This window comes from Mastomys coucha, unplaced genomic scaffold (genome assembly GCF_008632895.1).
Source record: "Mastomys coucha isolate ucsf_1 unplaced genomic scaffold, UCSF_Mcou_1 pScaffold8, whole genome shotgun sequence".
Lineage (NCBI taxonomy): Eukaryota > Metazoa > Chordata > Mammalia > Rodentia > Muridae > Mastomys > Mastomys coucha.
In genome coordinates, this window is record NW_022196914.1 from 79,953,670 (window position 1) to 79,962,932 (window position 9,263).

At 42.2% G+C, this 9,263-nt stretch overlaps 2 long non-coding RNA genes across 9 annotated transcripts in view; one reads left to right on the forward strand and one right to left on the reverse strand.

Annotated features, from left to right (window-relative positions):
* Positions 1 to 1,668, forward strand: part of LOC116083162 — a 3,714-nt gene extending 2,046 nt beyond the window's left edge. Inside the window, exon 2 of the long non-coding RNA XR_004115624.1 lies at positions 1,459 to 1,668. This is a non-coding gene — a long non-coding RNA (uncharacterized LOC116083162). The remainder of the gene's footprint in view (positions 1 to 1,458) is intronic.
* The window catches only part of LOC116083161, a 30,795-nt gene that overhangs the window by 17,551 nt on the left and 3,981 nt on the right, over positions 1 to 9,263 (reverse strand). For 5 of the 8 annotated variants that reach the window (XR_004115623.1, XR_004115617.1, XR_004115620.1 and 2 more), the window contains one exon: positions 7,999 to 8,077. This is a non-coding gene — a long non-coding RNA (uncharacterized LOC116083161). Of the gene's footprint in view, positions 1 to 7,998; positions 8,078 to 8,214; positions 8,251 to 9,263 lie in introns of all 8 variants that reach the window. The other 3 variants (XR_004115616.1, XR_004115621.1, XR_004115619.1) reach the window with 1 other exon arrangement.

The following is a 9,263-nucleotide window of genomic DNA, read 5'->3' on the forward strand; positions in this document are numbered from 1 at the left end:
GAGAGAGAGAGAGAGAGAGAGAGAGACCCTTCCTCCCCACCAGTACAGAATGGTTTTTGGTCTCTTCTTCCCACAAATAGAAGATCAGAGCAGCAAATAATCTCTCTTTCATGTCACTCCACAGACTGAGCAAAAGCACAACTATGGCTTCAGTCGTCAGATGCTCCCACCTCAGCGTCTATGGCAAAGAAGCAAGGCAGTCTGGGAATGTTTTCTTACAGTAGCTGAAAGATCTAGAACAGGTGACACAAACCAAACCTCAGCGTCCTGGACAGGCCTCCGACCCTCTGCCGGCTGACCAGACACCCTATCACTTTCCATGTCTCTCCAGCCTTTTCCAAATTGTCTGAGATGCTCAGGATTATTTCAGTAAATCTCCTTTCTGTTTAAATCAGCCAGAGTTAGAGTCAGCTACAGTGAGAACTCTCTATGGTTACAACTCAGTGCTCAGTTACATGTCAAATCAAAACAACCCCTGATGTTATTTTATCCCATACACTGACACCGGGAGGTTAGGAACACGGCACCTTAAGTAACGTGTGTTAGTGTCCGACTGTGAACCAGCAGTGGTGACACGTAATTTCGGCACCTGGGAGGCTGTGGCAGAAGAACTGTGGATCTGAGGCCGATTACTGGTAGACAGTAAACATGAGAGTCTGTCTTAGGGGTGGGGAGATGGCTCAGCAAGGAAAGGCCTCAAGTGCCACCATCCCAGCCAGCCTGCTCTGAGCCTCTGGGAAGCTGTTTCTCTTGGAATGTCTTTCTAACCTGTCACTACTGACCTAAAGTGTAAAACTGATTCCCGGAAAGAAAAACACCAGAATTCCTTTTTTAAGTTAACAATGTCACAGAGTAAATCTAGAGTCATGAGACAATAAGTCCATGCTAGTATTTGCTTGATAGTACTGTTATCAGATAACATTACAGTTTTCTTTTTTTTTTTTTTTTTTTTTTTTTTTTTTGGTTTTTCGAGACAGGGTTTCTCTGTGTAGCCCTGGCTGTCCTGGAACTCACTCTGTAGACCAGGCTGGCCTTAAACTCAGAAATCTGCCTGCCTCTGCCTCCCAAGTGCTGGGATTAAAGGCGTGTGCCACCACCGCCCGGCTTCATACGTTTTCTTATATTTCTTTTTCCGATTCCTTCCTACGCCACTCGAAACTAACCCATTTTCTCTTATTTTTAAGTGCGAAGTGTGTATGGATGAGGGTTTTAAGCAAGGATGGACCCTCCTTAACAAAAACAAATCACCAGAGGGAAACATTCTGGAAACAGGAAATGGTACCTATGTGTGGTTACATCTTAAATGTTCCCCCCAGGGCTTTGTGTTAAAGGTTTGGTTCCCAGTGAAGTGGTGTGACTTTCCAGAGGTGGGTGTCAGTGGATGGTGTTCAGGTCAATAGAGAAATACCCTGGAAGGCCACAGTAGTACACATGACCCCTCCTCTTTCTCTCCTTCAGTTCCTAGTTAAAGAAGATCACTGTTGCTCCAGCATACTCGTGATTCATGCACCCATTGTACATGAGAACCTCAGCCAAGTCGAAGACCCAAGTTCAGCCCCTGGAGCAATGAATGACATAGGAGAGAACTGAAGCCCAGAGGTTGTCCCCTCACTTCCACGTGCGTACCATACCATGTGCACCCATACACGAATAAATATTAAAAAACTAGTTTCTAGTCAAAAGAGTACTGACCAATACACCAGTATATAGGATCACCAACTCAAGTTAACCAGCAGCCAATTGGCTTTCAGAGGGGTCATTCCTAGCAGAAACTCCTTTAATTATTCAACCTCCATGGAGCCTCCAGGCATAGTCTTCCACACACAGGAAGCAGGCTGCTAAAGTTCCTGGTAAGAGGAACTCCTTTACTGGGGAACCATCCACATTACAGAGTAAAAGCCATTATCATTCAGCCATTTATATCTTCTCCATTAACAAAATTTTTAGTGTTTTTAGGAAAAGCTGAAGCTAATCATGACCCTTGTGATATATTCAGGAAAGGGCGCATGATGCACTTTTGCCCAATGTGAAGTCAGGACTGGAACTCAAGCAGGTCAGAAAGCAGGAGCTGATGCAGAGGCCATGGAGGGATGTTCCTTACTGGCATGCTTTCCTTGGCTTGCTCACTCTGCTCTCTTATAGAACCCAAGACTTCCAACCCAGGGATGGCATCACCCACTAGGGGCCCTACCCCCTTGATTACTAATTGAGAAAATGCCCCACAGCTGGATCTCATGGAGGCACTTCCCCAACTGAAGCTCCCTTCTCTGTGATAACTCCAGCCTGTGTCAAGTTGACACACAAAACCAGCCAGAACAATCATGATTGATAGAAATCATCCAAGTGTAACAACTCAAAGACGTGTTCAGTGAATCACAAACAGAACAGGTAACATCATGATTGATAGAGATCATCCAAGTGTAACAACTCAGAAAGGATATATTCAGTGGGGCAGTCATTCAAGGCTGGTGTCATACTTCCAAGAGCAAGTTAATAAATCTTTATGGTCAATTATTGTTTAACATCAAATGCCTGATTTTTTTATAAATCTTCAACACATAAATTTAAACTATTTTAATTTTTTTATTTAAGGCTTTATTTACCATATACCAAAGCCCACTTCTGATGACACACATGCAGCCACATGAAAATTTATTGTTGGGAATTTTTTTTATCTATCATAATACTATTATATAATTTTGTAAATGATTTATAAAGTAAAGCATTCTCAAGGGATGGTCTCTGGCTTAAGATCTTGTCCTAGAACATGTAAACAAGAAAAGGAATAAGAGAAAACAAAACAGATAAATTGCCATGAGAACTACCACTCAATATTTTGCTCTGGCCAAGAGTTCCACAACCAGTTCAGGAGGCCTCCTTCTTTGGAAGTTTTCGCCTCAGTCTGTGGAACTTGTCACACAGATTCTACTGGGGTTGGTGTGGCAGACTTACAGAAGGATGTTTGACCCTTCTTCTAGCCTTTGGGTGCAACTGTTGAGAAGATGGTGTCTTGGTGTTTCTATTGCTGTGATGAAACACCATGAACAAGAACCAAGTTGCGGAGGAAAGGGTTTATTCAACTTATACTTCCAAAGCACTGTTCATTATTGAAGAAAGTCAGGACAGGAACTCAAACAGGGCAGGAGCCTGGAGGCAGGAATTGATACAGAGGCCATGGAGGGTGCCACTTCACATACTTTGTTCAGCCTGCTTTCTTACAAAGCCTACCACTCACATTGAGCTCGGCGTTCCCCCACTGATCACTAATTTTAAAAATGCCTTACAGTTGGGTCTTATGCAGGCATTTTCTCAATGGAAACTCCTTCCTCTCTGATGACTCTAACTTGTGTCAAGTTGACATAAAACCAGCAAGTACAGATGGCTTTTTCAGGGACCATGGAAAACGGCTACAAATGCCACAGGATGGTGAAGCCAAACTGAAGCACTAGCTCCTAACCTTTGGATGGTACCTGTAGGAACCACTAGGGTTCTCATTCATACTGGCAGGAATCTGACACTGGCCAAGGACAAAGAAATGGGCTGTTTGGCAGGAATCTGACATTGGGCATGATGAAGAAATAAGTTCAGGCAGGGTCCTGACACTGGCCAAGGACAAGGAAGTAAGACTCTGATTTTAGGATAGAACAAAGAAGTAGGCTCAGATATCTTGGTCATTCTTAGAAACAGTGATCCTTAGAAACATGGGACTTTGTGTTTATTGTCTTGCTTGTTCCTTGACTATTGTCTTGCTTGATTCCTCATTGCACTACTTGCCCTTATATACCTGCATGTAATTAAAATGGTTTAAAAGCAGATTGGAAAAAATAAACCCACCTTCAGTCTCAGAATTGACGAGGGTCATGCTACAATGTTGTCTGTCTTTTTTCTTTTTAATCCTCACTCCTGTTGACTGACTGAGCGGGCTTGGTCACTATGGACTCTAACCCTTCACCCCTTCTTTTAGAGTGTGAAGGGGAGTAAATGGCTGATTATAAAAATGATTCATTTACTAGTTCAAAAGTCTTCTGAAGGTGTTTTGGGAGAAGGTAGTGTACCAGAATTGGCAGCCAAATGGGGAAGGTGTAGAGAGATTATAAGAAGCAGCCAAAGCCAATTATTTGTGCTCTGTGGACAGGAGCACAGCAGGAAGACACCTACATCCAAAGCAGGAGGAAGGGTTTATATCTTAGTTAATTTCATATTGGTGGGAAGAGATGCCATATCAAGAAGACATTTAATGTGGGGCTTGCTTACAGTTTCAGAGGGTGAGTTCATACCTGTCATGGCAGGGGACAAGGCAGCAGGCACTTAGGGCGGAGCAGTAGCTGAGAGGTTGTATCTGGTCCATAGGCAGCAGGCAGAAAGGGAAAAAGAGAAGGAAGGGAGAGAGGGAAGGAGGGAGGAGGAAGGTGGAGAGGGAGAAAGGGAGAAAAGAGAAAGCCAAGATTTTGGCTTGGCATGGGCTTTTGAACCCTCAAAGCCAACTCCTATTGATAAGTCTCAAACGAGGCCACACCTAATCCTTCTTAAACAGTCTACCAACTGGGGACCAAGCATTCCAATAAAGCCTGTAAGAGCCAAATCACTATTCAATTCACCACAGTTTACATGCTAAGATAGGCCAAGGTGCGTCATACCTTCCTGTAACATACCTTGGGACTTTTCAAAAACGATGGAAATATCAAATCTCTATGAAGAAATAGTCCTAGGGGGTAGTGGCAAGTCAATATTAAAAGGCTTGCTGAGTATATGAATGGCTTTGTTTATCCTATAGGATCTAGAATGTGTGTCAAGACTCGCCTGGTGGATAAAGGGGCTTTTATGAACAAAGTAGCTACAGTCAGGACAGCTGGATCTCTACAGAAAGTTTCTTGCCTTACATTTGTTATTTTAAGGTATTTAATGTCTTATTTTTCAGACTTTAACATTCATGTGTGTTTGTGTTGTGACTAATGGAGGAAGGACTCACTTGAAATCACACTTCATAAAAGTGAAGTTATTCAGGGTTGGCTACTGTCCTAATGTATACCTTCCTTAGATCACAAGTGAGGGAAAATATTGTGGTTTGAACACTTACTTAGTTCCAAGCTGAGTGCTGTTGTAGCTGCTCTGATGACTTTAGTGGGTACAGCCTTACTGGAGGAAAGGGTCACTGGGAATGGGCTTCGAGATTTTGTAGCCTGGTCTCATTGTCTGTTCATTCTCTGCCTCCTGACTGTACATATAGTGTGATGAGCTCCCTTCCCCGCCTTTCACCCTTCCCCTTCCTCACCATAATAGACTTACCACTTAGATGTGATCAAAACACAAACCCACCTGGCAGTGGTGGTGTACACCTTTAGTCCCAGCACTTGGGAGGCAGAGGCAGGCAGATTTCTGAGTTCAAGGCCAGCCTGGTCTACAAAGTGAGTTCCAGGACAGCCAGGCCTACACAGAGAAACCCTGTCTCGAAAAACAAACAAACAAACAAACAAAAAAAACCCACAAACCCTTCTTTCCTTAAGCTGCTTTGTCGGGTATTTTGTCATGGCAACAAGAAAGAAAAATGATACAGGAAGTAGTGTATCTTTTTAAGTTGACACCTACTAGAGTACAGCCAGAAGGAAGTCACTCTGAAGACGGCAAAGTTACCCAGGCATTAAGATTAGACTTTAATATGACTGATAATGAGAAATGATATTGAGAATTAGGTTAGATATACTGATGGCTGGTCACGAACTGATTATCTTTTAAGGACATTATAGATATAAATGCTGACAATGGGAAGTTCAATATGGTCCTCAGAAGAAAGGAAATTAGCAGTGAGCTTCAAATGTTCTCTTAATTCACTGTAAAGCTAGCCTTAAAGTGGTATTAGTGAATTTGGTAGCTTTATGGCCCTAGTATAGTTGTACTCCATTGAGAAGATGCTTATACTAAAAAATGAATGCATTTTGCTATCTCAAGCCAAAAGCTTAAATGATCTCTAACTCCCTTTTCAATTTGATGTCTAGCCAACATTTTGATCATTACTTGGCTTTCTTTGTAGGTAGGCCTAGAAAGTGAGTCATGTAGGCTTTGGTTGAGTCTCTTTCTGTACTCTAAACAGTAAACTGTCATTCTGATTTTATAAATCATTATCTTGGCTAATAAGGCATGTCCCTCAAAGATGGACATATGGCAAATGAAATCTTCCAAGCCCAGGACACAAGCACTATCCTGCATGATAAGATTCTCCAGGATAAGGAATGCTGTGCTTAGAGGCCTCGCATGAGAAGTGATCCACCGTCCCTTATTCACTGGCTACTATCCCCACTTACACTCTACAGTTATAGTCTTGTTTTTAAAAATGGTGGAAGGAACATGGGTTTGGGTGTCACTGGGATTAAATGGGAGAACCAATTTATGTAAGGCACTTGTTATAATCTCTAGGAACAGCAGGCACTCAGCAAACCCTTCATAGTGCTGACAGCATGGAGCACTGTCAAGACTACAGTGTGGGGAGGACCCAACACTGAACTCCTCCTCAATGATATACAGGGAAAAACTACATCTGGTCCTATCAACACCGCCAATACAACAACAAACCCAATACAGGAGAGCCTTCATTGTTATTCATTGCAACTTTGATCCACTTTACCTAGGTTTAAATGTTAGTTCCTACATTCTGCCATTTATGAATCCCTTTCTCTTCCTCTCTGTCCTGTCCTCTACCCTAGCAACTGTGTGGGAAACTTGTTAGTTTTTCAAAATGCAGATTACACATGGGCCTCAGTTTGCTGTTGCACACACACACACACACACACACACACACACACACACACACACGCGCATGCGTGTGTGTGTGTGTGTGTGTGTGTGTGTGTGTGTGTGTGCAGCTCTGGGCCTCAGCCTGTGCTGAGCCCTCTCCTGCCACCTCTCTGTCCCTAGGGCTTTATAGAGTCTGGCAACTTCTCATCCCTCATGACTCACCTTAAGTATCACCACTTCACAGATCTTTCCTAACCATCTCCTGCATGTCCTCACTTTACAGTCATGTTTTGTTGTAGCACTATGAGTTATTTTCCTCAGAGCATCATTAAAAGACAGCTCAGCACGTTTACTCTGTTTCTCGTGTAATGTTCTGTCTTCAGCCACTAACCCGGATAGAGTCAGAAACTCCATCTCTCTTGTTTCCCACACAAAACTCTTGAACTTGACAAACAACAGACCTCCATAAAGATTTATGAATGTGATAGATAATGAGTACCATCTGTTCCGGAAAGCCTTAGCTACCCAGCTGGGTCAAATACTCTTCCTTTGAACTTCTATTGTCCTCTGGGCATCCTTCTTTGAGAAGCAGTTGAGCTATATGGTCATTGAGACTGCACTATTTGAAAACCACCTTTCATGCACGCTTCTAAGGTTGCAAGGCTCTCAAGGACAGTGTAAGTAAGGACAAGTTCTAACACTCTAGAGAGAAGCAGTCTCAGAGACAAGACTGAGTTGTTAGTGGGTATGCGCAGGGGATCAAGTTTTCAGTTCACTTCTCCATTAAGAATTCTCCCAGGGCATGTGGAAGGAAGATTATCTCCCATGGAACTTTGTGCCTACTTTGGAGCTTAACAATAAGCCTGAAAAACTATTGGGCCATCAGGCAGTAAGAGGGCCTACAGCTCCCTCACGTTGGGTAATGTAGAAAGGATTGACTTTAGAAGCTCTTTGGGAAACCCTGAGCTGAAATTCTAGTTGGTCAGCTTGAAGGGTTTTGTTGCAAATGAAACAAAACAAAACAAAAAGTGAAAGTGTGATTGAGTGCCATTGTGGAGCAGCTGAAGGTAGATTACTAAGTAGGGTGGCAAACAATAGATATAGTGAGTCTTAGTATTCCACGAATTAGGATGAAGAGCCAATACACAAATGGAGACTGAACCCCTCTAATGAAATAGCAACAGAAAGCTCCGTAGAGGCCATCTTACCAAGGAGATGGCTCAAGAAGAAGCCCCAACATAAAATTAAACATTTAACTGACACACTTACATTCTTAAAGCAGAGCAGACAGAAACACCTTTCATTGCTGAACCTGAAGGCTCTGACTCTACTCCTTCCTACACGTTACCTGAGGGAGAAACCAGAAAGCTCAGATTTCTTACAGAAAAAGTCATCGTTTACCTTTTGCCTTTGTGTAGTTGAACGAAACCCAGCCCTCTGTCCTGTTCTCTCCCTTCCCCCCAACTTCTACCCTTGATTACATACCCTTTGGGGACAGTCTGTATTTTCCCATTCTTTTTCCTGTGTTTAGAACACATGGGAGTCACAAACAGGAGCTACAGGCATATTGTTACAGTTTGAGGTAACTACACTAAGAAAAAATTGTCAATCATATATTTATTTAACCCAAGGTGACCAAAATGTTATCATTACAGTATATTACCAATTTTAAGTGATTGAGATATTTAACCATCACACCCCACTCCCGCTCTGTGTTTGTGTTTGTGTTTGTGTGTGTGTGTGTGTGTGTGTGTGTGTGTACCAAGTTTTCGAGATCAGGTTAGCACCTGGAATGGCTTTTACAACAAATCTCACATAATTAGTGCTTGCCTTATTAACAGCATAGGTCTTATGCAGTTTCTGCCACAGAACAAAGGGCAAACGCAAAAGGGTGAATTTATAATACTGAACTTTATTATCATATCTTAGCAGGTTTCATTTTCCTGTCAGAGTAGGGCGCTACCACAGAGTATACTTCCTTTGATGAAGGGCATGTAAAGTGCTTAACCAACAATGCTTACCACTGAGTTTTAGAACATTTTAATAGAACATATACGTTAACAAGTCATAACCAACCCAAGTGTTCTTTATGCTTTGTCAAAAACCATGGCTCAGAAAACTTCAAGTCTTAACTGTTTCCAGAACTTGGTTCTTTGGACATGTGACTACCAAACAGTTCTAAATTTCCATTTTTACTCTTGGACTTTAAATTGTGACACAGCCTGTAAATGTCTAGAACACTGTGAAAGACTTCTGTTAAACTAGATTTTTTTTTAATGTCTTATTTACATTTGTAAAAGAAGAAGAAGAAAAGAAGGGAAGAAAGGAAGAAAGAAGGGAAGAAAGAAAGGAGAAAGGAAGGGAAGGAGGGAAAGAAAAAAGGGGGAAAAATCACAGAAAATCCCCTCACAAGAAAAAAACCCTCCAAAACAAAACCAAGCCAAACTTTGCCTTCACTTGATCTTTGATTCTGGTTCTGGCTATTGTTTAAAGAAAAGTAATGAAGAGTCTAGATGTGTTTTCAGATTCAGAGT